Source organism: Protopterus annectens, chromosome 6.part1 (assembly GCF_019279795.1).
Source record: "Protopterus annectens isolate FY-2018-M chromosome 6.part1, PAN1.0, whole genome shotgun sequence".
Taxonomy (NCBI): Eukaryota; Metazoa; Chordata; order Ceratodontiformes; family Protopteridae; genus Protopterus; species Protopterus annectens.
This window is the reverse complement of record NC_056738.1, coordinates 579367503-579390199: the sequence shown is the minus strand read 5'-3', so window position 1 is coordinate 579390199 and position 22697 is coordinate 579367503.

Sequence of the window (22697 nt, the reverse complement as noted above, 5' to 3'; positions counted from 1 at the left end):
CAAGTTCCTCATAGCACCAAACACTGCATGTATTGTGCTTATTGAGAGTGTGCACTGTATGTTTTTTGCTACATTTGAAAAAGCTGCACCCTGCTTTTCATAGCACAAACACTGTAAGCCAGTTAAATGATTGACACAGTATTAGTGTCTCATCCCTCATACACATACATAGTAACATCACATACACTATGTCAGGTGTTATAAGTGAGAATAAATATAATGTGACATGGAACAAGAGTAAAAGTATATGGAATATGCAGTTTTTAAACTCAGGACAATGTGTACAGTCATCCTAAATATACAGGTCTTGCCTCAAGAAGGTTGAAAAACACTTGTCTATGTTGTACTTCATTTATATAATCTGCAATTCACAATAAAATAAAAGTTGGCACACCGTTTACTAGAACCCAGGATCATATGCATTTCAGAGATAGGCTTAATACCTGTTGCCACAGGATTAGTTACATGACATCCCATATATTAGTATTTATTGTTAACTTGATGTTGTTAGCCATAGCGCAGCATCACTTACCGGGTTTGTGTGATGCCCAGTGGTATTAAGTGAATGCATTTGGTTTCTATCCTTAGCTGTCTGTGTCATGTCTGATACATGGGTGGTCCAGTCACACAAATGAAATAAGCCAGTTGTGAGAAGCAACATATCATGCAAACAAGGGAAAAAAAGAGAGAAAAGGAATAAATATATAATATTTATAAAAGCAGAATGGCATATATAGGGCCGGGTCCCTTGTACAATTTTTCTCCATTGAAATGTGTTTGGAACCCTGTCATAGATTTGTCATTCTCCTAAATATAAATAAATATAAATATCAAGCAATGAGCAATTGCCATGCTGTAACACAGTCACTGAGTACAATCAACCTTTCGCAGACAGCAACCTTACACAGAAATACTATCTGCATTCCTGAAGAGGTTTAGCTTTCATATATAGTGCTGAGCACTGAAAAACCTTGTTTAAGCATGCAGTGCCTCATTAATATTCATTGCATGCTGCTGCATGCTGACTGAGGTCATGGTCATGGATACACTCTATGTAGGCTCTGCATGGAGACTACACGGAGGGCAGAGCATACACAGAGTTTACTGAATCCTGGGGAGTGTCTTTCAATTTCTATTGCTGTTTCCTTTTCTAATTACACAGTTCCACTCCTCCATCCTCTTTCTAGACCCCTTGCCTTTTCCCATGGAAATGTTTGACCCTCCATACTGTCCATTTATATTTCCTCTGATCCAATTTTTGTGCCTATGTACAGTGCTTGTTTTCTTCCACAATCATGTAAGATCGTTTAACTAAAAAAAACATCCTCATCTTGAGCTTCATTTTTTTTTTCTTCAGTGAACATTTAGTTTTCCTGGTCTTCTATTTTGTTAAACATTTTATTTATATAATAACCCTCATGACACTATTTTCAGTGTAGTTTGTCTTTGCCAAAATATCTATATCTTCAAATACTGTTGGCTATACTTTTTTTCATGTCTGTAATTTGTCACCATAATCCCTCTCCGATTGCCTCTTTTAGTAACTGATCTAGATAATACTTGGGATTATTTGGTGATGACTAGTCTGCAATGGAGGAGTAACCTTACAAAGATCCAACCAAGATACAATTTTTTTTACTGAAATAGGTTTTATTGATTTTTCAAAAAAGATTTATCATATAACTTATTAATTCATTGTCTAATGATTAAAACACATTGACTAATTATGTACAATATTTACAACTGGCTTGAAGATTAATTATAGAATTAACCAATCCAATCAACATAATGTCATACAAAAAATAGAGTATTTTCTGTTCTTTTCTTTTACAATTATGAAGAGTATGAGCTCAAATATAATGTCTCAATAAGGGATACTATTTTCTTCCATGGATTTTTGCTCCATAGTTTGGGTTTGATTCTTAGTTCTTTTGCCTTAGTTTCCATCAGCGCAGTTTCCTTCAGTAGTGTTAAGAATTCTTCAAAAGATGGTTCGGATTTGGATTTCCATTTTCTAGTAATACATTTTCCAACATTTGGTAGTATATTCCAAAGTAAGTAGTAATTATTGTTATTCAATTCTAGATTCTCAGTGACGTTCAACAGAATTAAAGTCTTAGATAACACAAACGTATCTGAAAATATGGCTTGTAGGAAGTTACTTATATCTTAACTTTGATACAGTCATAAAATATGCATCCAATCTGCTTTGCATGTGTGTAAACATCTCCAACATATGGCATTATTAGAAGAATTAAAATTAGCTAGTTTATTGAGAGTATAGAAAGTTCTATGCAGAAATTTCCACTTGTAAATTCTACAAAATTTCATGTTGGATAGTAATTTAATAGAATGTAATGTTTTAATTTTATTTTCCATAGATACATTTATCGATTGCCCTTTAGTAATATAATTCCAAAATTTTTGATTGGTAGTAACTTTGTAATTTATTAAAATGTTGTATAATTTCGATGTTATGTTTTCTCAATTTTGATTATTATATATTATTTCAAATAGATGTTTCATAAATTTAGTTCTATCTTTGAAGGAAGAATTATTAATCATTCTGTATAGATCTTGTGAATATAATAATACACTTTGAAGTATAAGCCAATTTGATGAACAGAGGTCATATATTCTTATTATATACTGGCCATCTATAACCTTTTGATTGTTGCTACATTGTTGCCAACATATAATGTTTTTTGCTTCCCATGTAGTAAAAACCATCCTGTGTATCTTGTTATGAGCGTTTTTTGTAACACTGAAAGGATATAACAAATTCATCCATAAGTTTATGTCTGTATTAGAATTTACAAATCTTCTAAATCAATTAAACATGTCATTTATGAATTTTAATTTAATAAGTTGTGTTAGATTATATTAAAAATCTGCACATAAGATATGCCATGGTTTGTTAATATGATCATCTATCATTAGATTTTTTAGAATGTTACTCTTATTTGAATAGATAATAGTGTGTAACGTTTTCCATTTGGAAGAATAATTTGGCTCTATCCAATTTATAATAATTCTAAAAATGGAGGCTTTAATATAAGTTTCAACATTTGGAAAGGTAATCCCTCCTTATTTCCATGGTCTAATGTGATGTGTGAGGGCTATTCTATTTTTGTTGGGGTACCAAAGAAATTTTAATAATAATGTATTTATTTCTTTTAAAAATGCTTATCTGGTATCACTGGAATGGCTTGTGCTATATATAGAATTTTTGGAAGTAATATCATCTTTATTGATTGTAATCTGTCTTCAAAGGTTAAATATATTATGTTCCATTTTTCTACATTAATCTTTATTGTGTTTATAATATCTTTATAGTTTATAGTTAAGGTTTCTTCTGTGTTTGTGCCTAGTGTTATACCTAAATAGTTTAAGGTGAAAACTTGTTTGCCAATTATTTGATTATCATCTATCCGAAGATCACTTTTTTTATTCAATATCATGAAATTTGATTTTGTTTTATTTAAATGTAATCCTGAAATTGAATAGAATTTTCAACTTGTATGTCCAACTCTTTTAAAGATTCTTTAGATATGGTCATGGTAAGAAGTATGTCATCTGCAAATAACATAATTTTTGAATTGTATTGGCTATCTATATTTATACCGTCTGTATAGCCAAGACACTATTTGACGTGTGAACCATTCAATAGTTTAACTTGGTCTGTTCATGTAAAACATGAGCCAGCCTATTTTCATTAACAAAAATACTGAATGATTTATATCAAGGATTGTGTTTCTTGAATGATGTGCCCCGAGGTGTATCATCACACCACCCCTAGGTAGGTACAAAGGAAGGACATCAAATCTTCATTAAATGGATGACACTGAACATCCTTTCTCTTTTTCTGAATGACCAAGTCTATATTCTTATAGTTTAATAATTTTTTCAGAGTAGCTGCTTTATTGAACAGACTAGCGCATTTGTCTCTAAGACTCTGAGACTTTCACCATTAATGCATGTTAAATCATTTACAGGTCCTGTGTTTTTTAACAACAACAAAAAATAGTCAGTCTTTTTTATGTGGTACAAAATGTTTCATGCCGGTAGTGTTTTCCTTCCTTTTCAAAGTTCAAGCCCATTCACGGCATATACTTTCTTTCCCATTTTAGGTATAAACATTAAATATAACTCTAGTCTTTCAGTTCTACATAATTAAAATGATGACTGTATCCAATCAGTCTTGCAGGTTATGTTAACCTCTCTACACATCCTACATGTACTATTACTAAATAAATACATAAATATATAAAAGTGGGAATACTACTTTCCAAAATGCAGTTAAAAAGCAAACAAGTGTAGTGCAATAGTGTAGCAGTTAGAATGCATGCCTTGCATGTAGTCATTCACAGTTTGAGCCTCACCAAAGCCATTCCCATTTTAGCTATGTCAAGAATCTCAACGGCAAAACCCAGATCTGCTCTGAGTTACAGCACAATGGCACAAAAATTACAGAAGCAACTCATATTGTCAACATCCTGACAGATAGGTTCAGTGCTAACTTTACCCCCACCCCCATCTCCTAAAGGGCCCATATCTATACAGGAAGAATTCAGAGTCCCTGTAATTAAAACTATGCAGGTAAAAGCTGCACTCTCTAAAGCCAAAAACACATCATCCATGGGGCTGGACAAAATCTCAGGCTGCGTTTTACATGAACTTCAGAATGAACTGGATCCACACCTAAGCACCATGCTCAATTATAGCCTTACGTCAGGCTTTGTGCCTACTGAATGGCGCACAGCAACAGTTATACCACTTTACAAAGGGGGAGCCACCACTGATCCTGGGAACTATCTCCCTATTAGTCTGACAAACCTGGTCTATAAGGCCATGGAATGTATCATCATGGAACTCATAAACAAAGACATTAGTAACCCCCAAACTCCGGATCCCAGCCAGTTCGGGTTTGTGAAATGCAGCTCATGCCTTTTGAACCTGATTGACTTCTTTGAGGCAGTCACCAAAGCTGTAGACGAGGGTAAGGTGGTTCACAAAAGACCTCGCCACGGCTTTCAACACCATCCCCCTTTCTGGAATTATAGCTAAACTCACTAAACTAGGTATAAATCCCTACGTCACAAGATGGGTTGCCAACTGGCTCACTGACAGAACCCACACTGTAAAAGTTGGGGACTCCAAATCTGACTTCAGACCAGTGACAAGTGGAGTACCACAGGGTTCAGTCCTGGCACCTCTCCTGTTTGGTATCTACTTCTCCGAAGTACAGGCTAACACAGAAGGCCTTAAGTTAATGTAGTTCGCAGATAACTGCAAACTAGGAGCCATAGTCAAGTCCCCAAATGATTTGGACATTCTACAGAAGGGGCTCACTGAGTCAGAAACCTGGTGTCAGAGCCATGGCCTCAAGCTCAATGCCAGAAACAGCATTGTCATCCTGTTTGGTAAAAGCTCTGTACCCATGAACTACCACATAGGTGTCAGTCTACTTAATGCTGAATGTGTGATAAGAGACCTTGGGACGCAGGTGGACAGTAGTATCTCCATTGATAATCACATTGCCACAGTAGTCAGGAAATCCATCTACATGGCATACCTCATCAGAAAAGGGTTCTCATCTAGGAAAAGAGGTAATTGTTCCTCTCTACTCGACACTCATTAGACCCATTATAGAGTACAACACCCCTTTTGGCATGTACCTCACAAGACATCTGCAGCAGCTGGAAAGGCCACAGAAATACCTTACAAAGAGGATTACTGGCCTCAAACAGATGCCCTACACTGACCATCTCAAACAACTCCAGCTTTACTCCATAGCATATCGCCTACTCCGAGGTGATCTCTGCCTAACATATAAAGCTATGTCAAACCCAGAGCTGTTGGACATGCTACACCTAAAGAAATCCCAATCCCTCCAAGCTATATGCTCTGGAGACCTAAACCTTGTCACCACAATAAATAGGACATGCTGGAGGAATAGATTCCTGTCCCAGAGACTTCCCATACTCTGGAACAGGTTACCTATCTGTGTCAAACAAAGTTCCTCATTAGCACTCTTCAAGAAAAATCTTGATGAGAGGATGAGAAATAAGAAATACACCCCGGGGATCACTTCTGTGGCTCTGCTCAACAGGGGCAAAGGAAAATAACTTTCTTGGCTGGCGTAAGCTGGGGAATCTTGTTGGCTAGGCTTACTTAGGCCCTTGGGCCAAAAGCCTAGTACCTACCTATGAACCTATGAACAAACAAAAACACCCAGTCATTTACTTTATTGTCTCACAGGAAAACTTGGCTCTCAGCATGGATTCTGGCAAATAAATAGTACAACTACTGCCCTGTTGTCCTTCGTTAACAGTATTAATCAGCATAGAAATGATGGTAAACTAGTATCGTCTATCTTTCTTGAACTATCTAAAGCTTTCAATATTGTCTCTCATAAACTTTTAACAGCTCTTTTTATGATCTAAAACTTAGCCAGTCCTCACTTGCATGATTCCATGATTACCTAACCAGTTACCAGTAGGCTGTTAAATGGCAACAGAATCTTTCTTGCCTTCTACCAGTGACATTTGAAATTTCACAGGTGTCTACCCTAGGTCCTCTCCTCTATACCCTCTTTACTAACAATCTTTATACTTCCACTCGACATGCTTTCTTTGTCCAGTACGCAGATGACTCTGCTCTAATATGCACTGCTCCCACACTCCAACAACTTCAAATTATAACACAACAGTCTTTCTCTTTAATAGAATCTTGCATAGCCAATGCTCAGCTCATCCTAAACCCCAACAAAACTAAGCTCATGATTTTGTTCCCCACAATAGCCATGGATCCACCTTATTATTTTCTCTCTCATCAACAAATAATACAATTATTTCCCCAATATCCAATACTAAACTTCTCAGTGTGATAACTGATAGTTACTTGAGATTTGACATACACATAGCCCAGTCAATAAAGAAGGTCCACAAAAAACTCTTGCTTCTATATTGAAATGAACAATTTATAACAAACCATACATAGGCCACCTTTGCTAGAACATACCTTGTCTCTACCCTCCTTTATGCATCTCCCATTTTCACTAACCTTATGAAATAAACTTGACACCTGCTATAATAAAATTACAAAGTTTGCCATCAGATCTATATCTAAATCACACCACTTCCTGACACTAAGATAACTAAATTGTCTAGAGCTGCCCAACCTCCTAGCCTACAACTAACTGATAACTGCCCATCATTTCTACCAACCAGATGAAATTCTTGCCCTTCACAACCTCCTTCAGCCCTACTCTACCAATCGAGTCCTTCATTCGACAAACAGACTACTACTAAAGATCTCTATAACTAATAACTCAGCTGGCAAATCCCTGTACTCCAATTCTATAGCTAAACTCTGGAAAACACTGCCCGAAAATAAATTAAGAACAACAAGCACCAAAAATTTGAAAAGATCCTTAAAACCCGTCTATCCAATACATGGCTATGCTCTTGTACTAACACCTGTTAAATACAAACTGACTCTAATTTTAAGTCACCCTAGGCACAGTTATACTAGACTGCTCTTCCTTTTTGAACTCTGTATTTCTAAACAACATTTTCCCCTTGTTGAACTCTGGCTATGTGTATTATAAAGAAAATGTACTGCAAATCCTTGCAACCTGTAAATATGTTGCTCTGTTAACAATGTAATAATGCTGTACAGTAAGCAATATATCACAGTACAGTGGTCCATTTTTTTCATTTGTATAAATGTGTTTGTATTTTATTACTGTAACTATGTAAGATCTCTGTATGTATTAATGTGAAGCTTTTCTCCCTGGGCCACACTGAAAAAGGACAATTTGTCCAGTCAGACTTTCTCAGTAAACAAATGTAAAATAAATAAAATAATTAATGAAATAAATGTATGTCATTTTTATCAGCAAGTATAATGATTTTAGAAAACACCATCGCTTTTAAGTTTAATCAGAGTAGACTTACTTGCTTTAATTGCCATTTGTAGTATACATTGTAATGCTTTTTTATAGATTATCCCCGGGATTCATGAAGCTTGCGCCAGGCGCAGGCGTAGCTTAGGCAGAATAACGCCAAATATGGCTGTCGAGCAATTCAGGTACGATCCAATACCACGTGCACTACCAGCGTATGCAAGAACTGCACAGCCCTCGGCATAGGTATGCTAATCACCCCATGCGCAGTGTTGCACCATGCAAATGAAGGCAGATAGTGATTCATGAAGTGGTACAGGTGTAGCGTAAGCCCACGGAAATGTAAACCAAAAACCATGGTTTACATTTTCCCAAACAGAACATCGGAGCTTTGGAAGCGGACCAGACTCAAGTATTACAAAGTTAACATATGCCAATGGCCAAATACACAGCCAATGGCATAAGAAAAGATGCACAAAACCTAAAAAACAACATTTAATGTCATGTCCACAGTAACGCACAGTACAACCGCAGGGAATGTGTGCGCAAACTGGAACATTTTTATTTTTTTTTTAATTTATTTTACATTTGTTAACCGGGCTTGTCTAACTGGATACATGTCCATTTTCAGTAGAGGCTCGAGGAGTTAAGCTCCAAGTTAGGACAAAACAAGAAAAAAAAAATGAATACAATAAAGTATAAGGATACATGAGCAAATATGAAGTGTTAACAGTATGCATAAACAGGTTATCACAGTAAAATGTACAGTGCATGATACAAGAGTAATGAAGGGATGTAAATACAATCAGAGTGGTCAAAAGACATATGCAACATAGTTTAAAAAGGAAAATAGAGTTGCTTAATGAGTAGATGGGTTAGACAGAGTAGAGTATGTAGAGACACTTTGACTAGTCAGGTTTAGTGCATTGACATAACCAGTGTGTTTTCAGGAACACTTTCAATTTGTTTTTGAAAGAATGAGGAAAGTATGGAGAGTTCGTTTGGAAGGAGGTTCCAGGCTTTCCCAACTATATTAGAAAAGAGGGAGTCGCCAGCTTTGTTGTATGTTTTAGTGGTATGTACTAGAAGTTTCTGAGAAGACCTTAAGGATTCTAGGTTTTTATAGGGGGTGATTAGTGTCGAGAGAATAGGTGTTTTAGAAGGTTTGTAAAGAGTGTTATGGGCTATAGTTAGCTGATGGAATGTAATTAGATTTTGAAGTTCAAGCCAACCTAGCTGTTTTAAATTAAGGCAGTGATGGGTTCTAAAAGGATTACCAGTTGCAAATCTAGCTATATTATTGTAGGACATTTCCAATTTGTTGAGATTATTTTTTGAAAGGTTAGTAAAAATGGGTGACGCATAGAGTAGAGAAGAGATTAGATGAGTGTGTGCTATTGTGGTTCGAGCTGAAGGTAGGAGAAAGGATTTTATCCTATAGAGAGAGCCTAGCTTTTTATTGACTGTTTTTATAGTATTGTTAATATGGATGTCAAAGTTCAGATTATTGTCAATGGTGACTCCTAATAGTTTTGTGGATGGGTCTGGAGATATAATGGTATTATTGATAGAGTTTATTGAGAAATCCAGTGGAGGGGATTTCTTGGTAGGAGAGAAGAGGAGGAGTTTAGTATTTTTGGAGTTTAGGAGAATGCATCTATGTGTGAACCATTGCTCAACTGTATTGAATACTTGTTGGGTCAGATAGAGTAGTTCAGAAGAGGAGGGGGCTGAGCAAATGAGTGTAGAGTCATCTGCATATTGTATGCATGTAGCTTGGGGGATGGCAAGGTGAAGATCGTGGATGAATATGGAAAAAAGTAGAGGTCCAAGGATAGAACCCTGGGGGACTCCGAGGTTGATAGGGAGATGAGTAGATAGAGACTTGTGCCATAGTACGGCCTGTTGTCTTTTATCCAGATAGGACTGGAACCACTTAATAGAGGATGTATCTAGTGACAGGGATTTTAGTATTGTGATGAGAATTTGGTAATTTACCATGTCGAATGCTTTAGACAGGTCAATGTCAAACATAAAGAAAATATATAAAAATGTCTTAAAATCGCAATGTAATACAAATCAGGTTTACACCATAATACACAATGGTAGGCATGGAATGCCACAACCAAGGTGCAAGGGTTGTTAAGGGCCTGCAACAGTGTTTGGCGCGGTAAGTATGAATTAGTAGTCAATGCCATGCAAATGTGGCAGATAATACTGAATTGCAAATGTCCCGCCGGATGAAGGTTGAACCATACGGTGCAGTGCTATAATACCGAGGAGTGGCTCAGAGGAGATACATGACATCAGCAGAGGCGTGTGCCACCGTAGCAGCAAGCACATTGGAGCAATGCAAACTGGCCTGGCCATTGCTAAGCAAAGCTGCAGGACAGGGGTGGGGAGGAAGCGTATGTGTACGGGGATGAAAATGTGCCCGAAACCCAGTAAGCAGATGCACATGGCGTGAACAATAGCACAAACAAGAAGGTCAAGGGAAGAAAAGAAAGAAATGCTGAAGTAGGGTAATTGGCATACTAATGAGCAATCAACACCAATCAACTCACGGTGGCCAATCGACAGCAGCTGTCAAGTCTGCTCACAGAAACCTGCAAAACAGGATAGGGGAGGCATCGGAATGCAAAGAAAGGAGGGGAGGCATTGGATTGCAAAGATAGGAGATCTGTCATAGCAGATCAAAGCAAACTGACAGTAGACAGGCAATAGCACACATTACACAAGATACACCATGTCTAGGAAAGTACAAATGAAAGCAGGCTGCTGGATGCATGCCAGAAAATGGTAGGTGGAACATGCAGAAATGTAAAGGGAAGGTCAAGAGGTAATCCACGGTAGCCAAATGTAATTCAACACCAAAGGCATCACAATAGTAGTTCCGGTAGTAAAACACATAAGATACCCTGTAGCTATGATCGTACATACACACCCTATGACATCATCGGTGTTCACAGCACAATAGTATAAAGTGTGAAAGCAGCCTACACACACCTGTGAATTCCCAAACACTGCGCCATAGGTGCAAACACATGGGGAACTTTTAAAATGTACATGTTGAGAGCTGCCATAGCTGTGATTCATCAGCATGTGCTAGAGACTGACGGTGTTGTGGAGGATGATGCCGACAACCACCGCAGGCCCTGAAGGAGGAGAAGAGTGTTCAGACCGAGGGTAACCTACCAGGGGCTACATGATCTGGAGATAGTAGAGCATTACAGGGTGGACAGGGACATCTTACAGCAAATAGTGGACCTGTGCCGACCACGCCTGAGAACCACAAATAACAGAGGGGAACCCATTCCAGTGGACATGAAGGTATGTGTAAGCATGCGAATACTAGCAACAGGTACCTTTCAAAGGCCAACTGGAGATATAATGGGGATCTCACAGGCATCAGCATCCAGGGTACTACACCAGTTCCTGTATGCCATGTTACCACATGCCAATGAGCATATATACAAGGGTGGGAGGGTGTCTTAATGGCTAAGGTGCTTGCCTTGCAAACACAAGGTGTAGGGTTTGAGTCTCACACGGGCAAATTGGCTAGGCTTAAAATGGCACACAAGGGCAGTTAGCTTAGTACTATACTATGAACCTATGAATTTCCCCCGAACTCAGGAGGTGTTGGCCAGCAATATGCGTCACTTCCACCGTGTGGCATACTACCCGGAGGTACTGGGTGTGATAGACTGCACGCACATACAAATCAAGTCACCAACTGGTGAGCATGGCAGGCGCTATATAAACCGCAAGGGATTCCATGCCGTCAACTGCCAGGTTGTGTGCAATGCCCATGGCATTATCATGGATGTGTGTGCTGGCAGCCCTGGAAGCTACCATGACTCCCATATCTGGCATGCCTCACAGCTGTATCAGGTATTTGTCAGGGGGGACATCCCACATGGCCACCTTGTGGGGGATGCTGGCTATGCACTGGAGCCGTGGATGATGACTCCCATCAGAAATGCACACACACCCATGCAAGAACGCCATAATGAGGCACACGCACAAACCAGAATCATCATAGAGCATGTGTTCGGGATGCTGAAATCACGGTTCCGGTGCTTGGACACATCTGGTGGAGCCTTGCAGTACTCCCCAGGCACGTGTGCCCACATTGTCATAGTATGTGCCATGCTACATAATATGATCCTGCAGAAACAACTGCAGCAGGGACAAAATGTTGAAGGCCCTCATAGCCCACTGCAATTGCCAAGGCCATCACAGGCAGGCACAGAGAGATTCAGAGCATGAACACACTGTGCCAGCCCCAGTAGGCAGATGGAGACGTGCCCAATATGCCTACGCCTTGGCAAAGAGGGAACGTATAGCACATACTCTGACAGTGTAGGCCCCTATGGACTGACACACCTCTCCACCTGCACACACAGTAAAATGGATGGCACACAAGCACGACCACCTGTAAATTGTAATGTATAGGTGGCCCACTGTGTGAATCCCACATAGGCAGCCCTCAAACATTGTACACACAACAGCTATAGGAACAAGGAATGTCAACACCTGAACAGTACATGCGCCTATCACCATATGGTGGTGCTGTGTATATAGGTTCCCAGGTACAATGGTAGGTTCACAGTCGATTGTCAGAGGCCATACACCAAATTGGGCAAACAGTGTCCACTGTTACCACAATATCGAGTAACCAACTGTCGCATAGAGGAGCAGAGGCAATCGTGGGAGCACATGTGTGTAAGCACTGTTCTGAACACACTCAGCACAGAGTCCCTGCTGCGATAATGAGGGGCTGAACATAATATAATCATGGATGTTGTGTCAAGGCATGTGGTGTACCCATGACAGGTATTCATCACCCCAGCATGCTCCACTCACGGTCATTGGAAGGTGTAGCACAGTATCGTGTGTGACTCACTGAGATATACATACTCAATGCCGGAGCAAATCCAGTAAACATCACATGGACATACCATTAACTGGACTCATCAATATGTAAACTAACTGAGTTACCCATGTGAGTGAAGTATGCAGTAACAGCCATAGTATACTCCACGTACAAAATGACATAACATGTGTACAAATCCCAGATGGCCATATGTTAAATGCAGTGACCGTCGTGCATGTTCCCGGTCCCACGTCCTGCAAGGGATGTAACGTAATCCCGAAGGCACGAGTAGTGCATGTTGGATGCAGGTCAGCAGATCATGTTTAGCATACATTACCGGGAATATGCATTGCCCACTGCTGATAAGCGATGTTTAAATATGACTACATAGATATGCGCAAAACAGGGATAAGCTACACCAAATATCGTGCAGATCACGGTCAGTGATGTCCAGAACAGGTGAAACCAGCATTATTCACACCTCTACTAATAGTGCTTCCTCTGAAGGGTAAAACGACCACTGCCAGGTGTAGAACACGCAATCATGTATAGAATCACCTAACACTATTGCTAGGCAAGATGTACCTATGGTAGGGTTGCCACCTCTTCAAATGACCAATGTGGGACATACGTCAGATGTCTGCAGGCCAACACATACACCCGGCCAGTACGAAATGCAGAACTTCACTGTTTTGCCTAGATAAAAGCTCAGTCTTGTAATGTTTACTTACTTATTCTGTTTCTAGAACATATAGGTGGTTCAGATACTGAATAACTGTTTTATGCAACTATTACATAAACTATAGGAAATAAGTATGTTCTAAAATCCCAGGTCATTTGCCATGTTCACAAATATTTTGCAGGACACAACTGCCCAAAGAGGGATTGTCCCTCACAGAATGGGACAGCTGGTAACCCTAACCTACGGCAGGTGTGTAATGTGACAGGTACAGACACAAACGTGCGGTGTCCAGGAAACAGTATACACCAACAAGTACACAATGAAAGGTGTAGCTTGCCTGTCACTTTCCCATCAGATATATATATATATATATATATATATATATATATATACATAGATATCTATATATAGATAGATAGATATAGATATATATATATATATATATATAGATATATATATATATATATATATATATATATGTACAGATATATACATATATATAATACAGATAGAAAGGGCGATAGAGTGATATATGTTGATATATACGGAGTCAGCGATATCTGCAAATATATATAGATAGGTCAACGACATTCATAACACCTCAGAGGTACAAATAAATAGGATACCGCCAACTATGGAATGTGTAACATACTGACATGCGTAACCATGAGGCTGAAAGAATGAAAAAACACAGTACCGGAACAGTACAACCGCGAGTAATTGTATGATGATATGAAGGGACATTTAGTTACCGCTGCCCGTGTTGCGGTCCACGTAGGTACTGTGTTCAACTGTGTTTGTGAGCACCGTAGTCTGTGTATGTGTGTGTTGAGGGTGCCGTGTGCATCTCCATGTGGCTGTAATGTGTGTGTGTGTCTGCATCATGTGTCTGTTAGTGCCAACTCGGAGGTAGATCATTATGGTAGGTGTGGGTATAGCTAGCCACAGGCATATGGTTACCACCTGTCCCACATTAGGAGGGACAGCCCCTTCCTGGGCAGGTGTGTCCTGACATAAAACATTACAAAGGGCAAATGTCTGGGATTGTAGGATATTAATATGTCCCATATATAATGGGATAGTTGCATTAAATAGTTATGCCTGTACGTAAGAAACTTAAATGTTAAATGCAATATGATAAGTAGCCAAAATCCCACAATAGGTATGTATTGAGGATAAAAGTTTGTGCTAACCTGTGTACTGACCGTGGCTATGTGTTGGCCTGTAAACACCACTGTGTGTCCCACAAAGTGTCCAACAATGGCCATATGAAAAGGTGGCAACCCATGGCAAAGAGGTTCTCTTACCAACACAACCGCAATGACTGCAAATATCTGGGACAGAAATACATGGGATAGCTGTCAGTTAGACATATCCCTTTACATATCGCTGCAATTCCGGAGGTATGGAAGTATCAACCTCACCTGCATACTATATAGAAACCAATTAACAACGGCCCAATGTACAATCCCGTAACATAAGTCTACTAACTGATAGCTCTTTAATTAGGGACGGAGCCCACACACATATATATGGAATATGTAGAAATGCAAGCCCAACAACCCTGTATATGCTACGTACACCCACCAACATCCCCCACACTAGAAACTATAGCAATACAGACTGCAATAACAGCACAAACATCCAGTCAGTTACATCTGCAGAACCGTCAACATACCTTGTGAGAGATACAATTAAAGGTGCCATGCAAAATTGCAGCCATTATATAATGGAACAAACTGCAATGTTACAGGTTTTGTTTGCAATAGTCCATTATCAGATGTTGGGATGACAGGAACACCCACATGTTGAACCACATAGTCTAGCTGTCACACACAATCCTCGGGGGACATGAATCCAAAGTATAATTGTCTCTATGGATAGCAGTTGCAATTACACATAACAAAACACAATACAGGCTGTCTCCCCAAAGGTAGGGCAAATGGCAATGCCCGAGTGGAGAATTAAATTATACCCCAGTGTTGGCGCGTAATTGGCAAATGGAGTAGCTGCACAGCTGATATGCAAGTAATTAGTCACTCAGGAACACCAACTGGTGGGAGGAAACCACATGTTACAGGTATCGACGTATATAAGGATGACTTGCTAGACATTCAAACCGTATGCTCATACAAACTACCTGTTTAAGCAGTGTGAGAGAGATAGAGATGAAAGTCCGGAATGTATAGCATGTTTTTTATTAATTATTTACTGTATGTATAGCCAGGTTTGCATTAATTAAAAGTGTCTGCAATGCATAAAGTAGGAAAAGGTATTTATGTAGTGATGTCTTGCTGAGCATACTAACGCATGTAGAAACTCTGCGTCCAGCAGTGGGCCACAAGGTACACATCACAGACACCACAAGGGATGCTACATGAGGGCTTTAAACAGAAACTTTCCATACAACCCGCCGTCAGTGGTAGGGTATGTCCAACAAGTACGTGCCATAGCAGGGGATAGTATATGTTGATATACTGTCAATGTAGGTATGTGTATGGGCATATAATGACAATGACATGTCTAAGTTGGTCCCGCTGTGCAAGTATGCTTTGCATTATGGGATACTATGTGAAATATGTGTAATGTATAGTATTGTAGGTAGATATGTCAGATATTCTACACAGCATAACAGGCATATCATGCATACCAAAGGTATCGTCTATTGGCATGTACAATAACAGGATACATATGGCTTGTAGGCACGGGACATTGTAATAGCATGATAGCTAATCTAAATGGAAGGGCTACCAAGTAACCATGCACACAGGACATGTAATAGCTTCACAAGTTCATAGTGGGGTACTATGCAGTCTGGCAAGTCTATGTGTAAGCACAACTACAGTGTTCACACCAGTGGCACCTCTCTAGGGTAGTGTCCTTTGAACAGCAGAGCCATGTGTTACCTGCAGCTCTGCACAGTACAGCCACTGCAGTGATCCCTGGCATACATGTGTCTCCCAACCACCAAGGGAGATATCACATGAACAGTGCTACGGAGTGTCCCTGCGTGATGTACATAGGACTCATGTTCCAAAGCAAGGTGAGTGGCCAGTTTGGGAATGTGACCCTCAAGCACATCCCACTCATTGTTGCGTATGTGCACATATCCATGAGCATGTTGCTCACAGTGGCTTTTGCTTATGTCGTGTATGTGGAGTATATCCATTAATATTGTTGTGGACATGGGCCCTGTCCATTCACCAGAGGTCACCCGTGAGTATGTAGTATGCAAATGTGTACAGATGTGGTGTCCGTAGTTCAGCCGCATACTTTAACTGTCGGAGCTCAGTAAATGTCGTGGCGTGTTAATGGTGTGGTATGTAAAGCTGTAGCTGTTGTGTAAGGTACACCCTAAATGGGGTGGTGTACCCTTGAATGTATGTAGACATCTTGAGTTCAGAGGTACAATGGGTGCCTATGTACCAGCTACACACCCAGTACAGATAAGTGTGGCCACATAGAAGGATATCCACACCACAGTGGCAATACGGTAACCATAGGAGTGGGTGCGACATACGTGTGTACTACAAACATGTACAATGTGACATGTATGTAGGGGACTACCACCTATGTGATAGTCAGTGGGTGAATGGTGTAATCCAAAGGTGATGTTCATGCACCTTGTGTCATGCAGCTTGAGGCCATAATATTCATATCAGGTATCTGTCACAGTGACACCCGTATGGATGGAGACAGTATCAGCTGGTGGATCAATCATGGTGCTTTGTATGCAGGGGTTTGTAAAGCTAGGCAAGGAAAGTCCTCTGTGCTAGCCTGTACCTCAGGGAAGCATATACTGAACATGAGGGGCCCAATGACTGAGGACTGTGGTATGGCAAATGTAACTGAAATGCAGTAGGTACTATGGTATGCTACCCTCATTGTGTGTGTCCTGTCCATGAGCCACGTTACATAATATCCTGAGACATAGGGTACGATGTGCAGGTGGATGTGTATGGTGTCAATACCAGAATGGAGAACGGTGCTGAAAGGCAATGAGAGGAAAATGTAGGATGTGTGGACTCCCATACCATCATCAACTACCCTGGTAACTGTATGAAAGGATTCCACTAGGTGTAGGGGCCATGCTCTGGCCCTAACAAGTCCAACCCGGGTGGCATCAAAGGACCAGAGCCCAACAATGTCTCTGAATGACGTCCTTGATGATGTGCCCCATAGCCGTGCAGAACAGTCCACTCAGGTGTATAGGACTATAGTCCCACTCGTGCATTGTGGTGCCACCTGTGTGGAGTGTGATAAATGTTGCTGTGTGCCATTCAGGGGCCACAATGTCTGATACAAGGCTATTACTGAATATGGTGGCCTAGTGGGGAGACATGTCATTCAGAGGTTTGTGGACATCACAGCCTGGGACTTTGGAAGGTGACATGGGGCCAGTGTCCCAGGACATATAGAGTGCAGGTTAGAACTGTGTAGGTGTGACCGCAGGGACACCACAATGTTCCTGCATGGATTGTGGCCCTGTAGTTAGTGAGAGGGTGTAATGTTAGCATTGAATCCATCCGCCAGCATGTTGCCAACATCACCTGGGTTTGTAATGTTCCTGAGTGACTGTTGTATGTGAGAGCAGATGTGAGTGTTGCCAACGACTACTGACATACCACCATAATGCCTTGTGGTACACCCCAGAAAGTGTTGCAGTAATGTTTACGTAGCTAGTCTTGGAGTATGTGATGAGGGATCCCGTGGCCCTACCAAGGCTGACCAGTGAGCTACCTCACCCATGGGATTGTACACCACTGTGCAACAGCCTCCACCTGTTGTTGTACATTATGTCCATGGAACTTGACCACCAGAGTGGTGTCTGTTATCTGGTGTGTGCCATCATGGCTCTGTGTGGAATAGCATGATCCATGCAGTCGTGTACGTGCTAATGAAGTGCACTGAGTATGTGTCAGCATTTGTAAGTGCATTGTCCATCTGCACGGGTGTCATGATGTTAACAACCGCTGTCATAAGACATCTGTAGTAGGTGTTGTAGTACTCATGTACTGTGTATGCCGTGAAGGGTGTGGTGCCGGGATGTGGCTAACAAGATTGATTAGCATATGTTTAGAATCCACCAATGAGGGGATAACCCCAGGTGTTGAACACCAGTCACATGTTGGTAGTGTTCATGTCAAGGATAATGTTGGTCTTGGAGGTGGTGTGTATGGGTTGATCCAGCCGAGTGGAGATTATGACTCATGGATGTGTCGGTACATGAGTGGCTATCCCAGTTAAGTGTGTGGTAGTGTCAGTCACACATCAGTAGTAGCTGTCTGAGCCCTACTGTCCAGTACACCAACAAATGAGGTCTGGTAACCGTGGGGTATGTCACTGAATCTGTAGCTTGTTACAATGTGTATAGCCGTTCCGGACACAGTTAGTTGCACATGGAGCACCTCTGATGCATTGGGCTAAGTAACTAGCCAGGATGTGTGTACAACATAGTGGGATATGGGAACACCCAGCTGTGGGTGTGCCGGTCCAGGTATGTGCCTGAAAGGTATTATCTGTCTATAACCTGTCATTGCAGGTATGCTCTGCAGAGCCTAGAGGCAGGTCCCAGTCACTGCAGAGATATTGGAGTGGTGCATTATAAGGTGTGCCTTGCCTGCGTGTGTCACAGAGGAAGATGCAAGCAATGTGTCACATGACTCAATGACCTGCTTGCCAGTTCCTGTTCTGCCAGTGACTGTTATTGAAAACTGTGCAAGACAGGCAGTATAGAAGCAGCAAGAGCCTTACATGTGATCTGTACTCCCAGGGCTGACAGGTACAAGTCATCTGTGCCAAAGCATTGTGTTTGACCAGGTCAGTCAAAGCGGACAGATACCAGATGCCTGAGGAATGACAGCAGAAGCATAGGCAACTGTTGAAGTGACACAGTCAGTCATTGTACAGTGGTATCGGGTCCGGATGAATGCATAATGCTCCCCAGAGCTAGGCCCACACCTTCAGGGCTGCAACACTGGTGAACTATTGCATGTTTCTGCACACGTAGTCTGTGAAGTGGCATCTCAGGGCAGTCACACTAACATGGAGAATGACAGTCACATCATACCTGGTGAGGTGTGACATGGGTGCATAGGTTATGTTGCAGAACCAGTTACCCAACATCAAGATTTAAGCGGCTATCGCCTTGTGTAGCCTGCTGTGTGGAGCTGCAGTGTGACCGCCTACAGACACACCTATGACTGGTGTGTTGTGTATGTTATAACACCCTATTGGCTGTATGTGATGGGCACACATGAGTCTGTGGGCTATAAGTTGGTGATGTTGTGTTCCATGATGGGGGCTGCCTTTGGTGCCTACACAGAGTATAGAGAGGTACTGCACAAGTTGTCCTTGTATGTGTGGCCTGTGGTGGAGATCATGTGAGACTATGTGATGAGTGGGGTGTGTTGCGAATGTTACACATCCCCACATGACTGTCAGGTGCAGCCAGGGTTGGTGACAGCATTACCCCAGCAGGGCTGCATAAGTGCATCCCCCACAGGCTGTAGTGTTGTATGTTGGGAGGTGAGCATTGAATGTGTACATGAAACAATTGCTCTATTGCCACATGTATGACATATCCATCATATAGACAGGCAATAGCACTGGTACGTGACAGTTGGACATGCCTGTATATACAACCATGTCTCACAGGATATGTGCGTTACATGTGTACAACAGCTGTTGTACCATAAGCAAGCTGGAAATATTAGGACAGCCAGTGTACCTGTGGGAAATGGAGTGGAATGGGTGCTATATTAATCAGTAGCTCATGACATGCTCATGTTCTGTACAAGTGCCTAGCATGACCATACAACACAGATAGGGTGTTGGATAATATCAACCCACAAGTGGTGATGACAGTCATAATGGGTGGCACCTGCTGAGTATGGTGTGCATGTCCATGAACCATTATCACTGTAGATGTTAGCAGTACAGATGTACAAAACAGTACGGATGTTTGACTACAAATAGCTTTGTATGTCACAGGAGTGTTCTACCAGTGCCTGTTGACAGACTCACAACTGCAAAAGGTGCCAGAGTGACATATGTATATCACACCAGTGCCAGCTACAGTAGAACAGGGTTAATGTGTTGTATTCCACCCTCATTGTAGCCCATACCACACAGACAAATGTTAGGCATCTGTGTATGTAAGGATGTGAATGGCCATGACCTATGAGGAATAGCTGTATCAGTGTTGTGAACAACATACAGAATGGGCTGTGTGGGTGAGGTGTGTGACATATGTGCACATTCTGATGGATGATATCAGCATTGTCACTGCTAGGTGAATATCCCTGTACCCATTAACTACCACCTAGGCTGTGGTCAACATTATGGACACTGTGTAAGGGATGGTGCTGTGCAGTACACCTCCCTGCTTTGGTGATGTCTCCAGGCCCCTTGGGTAGTCAGACGAGGTACCCATGTCATACCAGGGTGCCATCCATGAGCATGAAAATCATTGGACAGGCATATACAGCACTGGGGTGACCAATATTGGATCACATATCACCTTTAAGGGGTAGTGGCCATGCGAGGATGGGCAATACCAGCCTTCACAACCCTCACCTTCACTACGCAGCATGCTGTCTACCTTGCATAAAGACATTTGCTACACCATGATGATGGACATGCTACATGTCCATATCCTGATCTGTAAGACATACGTCATGGACAGCCACCATCCTAATACTAGGATCGCCACATGCTGGACAGATCCCTATGCCATACATGTGACATACTCCCGCAGAACCATGCAACCCTGTCCATCAAAGCTGCACATGTCATCCCAGTCATACATGGTGTGATGGCCGCATGGTAGATGTAGTATCAACTGTCCGGATCAGTAATGCGGCACTGATGCACCTCACGGTGGCACACTGGCTGTCTGTTACAGCTGGAAAACCTTGCCCGTACATGCTATGGTTGATAACCATCCCTGCGAATGATGTCTGACTAGCCATTGTCCCATGTCTATCACATGTGCAACACAGGTGATCCGTGGCAGTATGTTGAACAGCTGTACAGTGCTGTGTAGATGTATATGGCAAAACACATACATGTACAGGTGTCCATGCATATGTGTGCATTGTCACTGCTCAAGTCCATTAAGGCTGTGTCTGTGTTGATATGTGACATATACACAGCATCAAGGTCAACAGCAGCACCGTGGACACATCCAGGCATGTGCAGATAGGTAGGAACACCAGTGCAGGCAAATAGACATGCCCACATCAAGACAGCATTCACATGGAGTATGAACACTGTAATGAGGTGACACACATATACGGTGATGATATCCAATGCATAACGGGTGTTACATGTGTGTGACACAAACACGTCAGTCGTGTCAGTGTCATGATGATTTGCAAAGATTACTGTGCAGATGTACTAGATGTCATCGAAATGTATGTGCAGCAGTATCTCTGTACATCTCTGAAACTGTGACATATCATCATCATTATGTCTTACAGATAATGCCTTGTACACGCCTTCCAGTGTACAGCCACCAGGAGGATGATGTCCTCATCCCGTACCTCCATGAGAACTATGAGGTGTTATTCAGTCATGTGCCTCAGCATGCCCAGCAGCGGGATGACCTGTGGCAGGATCTACGCAGGAGGGTGAATGATGTGGGTGGCCATAACCGCACCTACCAGCAGGTGCGCAGACACTGCATGGACTTGATACGACATGCAAAACAGCATGCCACTGCAATCACCAGGGAACAAGGTGGAACAGGTGAGGGGCCACCAACCCAGCCCCCACTCACACACACCGAGGAGCTACTGGCCAGTCTGGGGACCATCCACACACACTATCTGCCATTGTGGAGGTGGGTGTCTCCCAACCAATGAGCCTGGAGTTGCCTGGTAAGTCAGTACTGCACATATGACTATTATATCCCATTTAGTTGCATGTGTCACTGTACATTATGTAAAGTAACAACATATGCAAGGTATGTGGACACACATGCTGCATACTTCAGTATGCTACCCTGTGTATGCACACATGTGCATATTATATGCTATTATACAGGTGAATGCGTTAACATGCACAGTGCACACTGTGGCTGTCAGACAGTCAGGGATAATGTTCATACTGCTGTGTCACCCCTATACAGGTACCTCTGGCATGCCGCACAGACATGAGTCCGTTGCAGGTGAGACTGTCATCAGTATCAGGCATGTTAAAGCATAGATCTATTTGCCATGTGGCCA